We start from the raw sequence: 281 nt of genomic DNA on the forward strand, positions 1-281 counted from the left end.
CCCATAACAGCACTTCAAGGATATAAACCCAATCAGTCTGACTGTGGCTAACTACTAAAACAATTCGATTTTATGACAGAACAATGACCTTTTTCCTCTGTACGGTAGACTAAGAAAAAAAAATCATAATAAAAAGAAAAATTTAACCTGTACTTCTGTTATACTCATTGTGGTTCTAAAAAAGGCATACGACAGAAATCCCATGTTTGCCTTTCACAACTGGTCAAGGTCGGTCATTATGGTTATCGCTAAATGTGTCAAGATCTGGAACCCGGTTACGT

Source organism: Penaeus monodon, chromosome 25 (assembly GCF_015228065.2).
Source record: "Penaeus monodon isolate SGIC_2016 chromosome 25, NSTDA_Pmon_1, whole genome shotgun sequence".
Classification (NCBI taxonomy): domain Eukaryota; kingdom Metazoa; phylum Arthropoda; class Malacostraca; order Decapoda; family Penaeidae; genus Penaeus; species Penaeus monodon.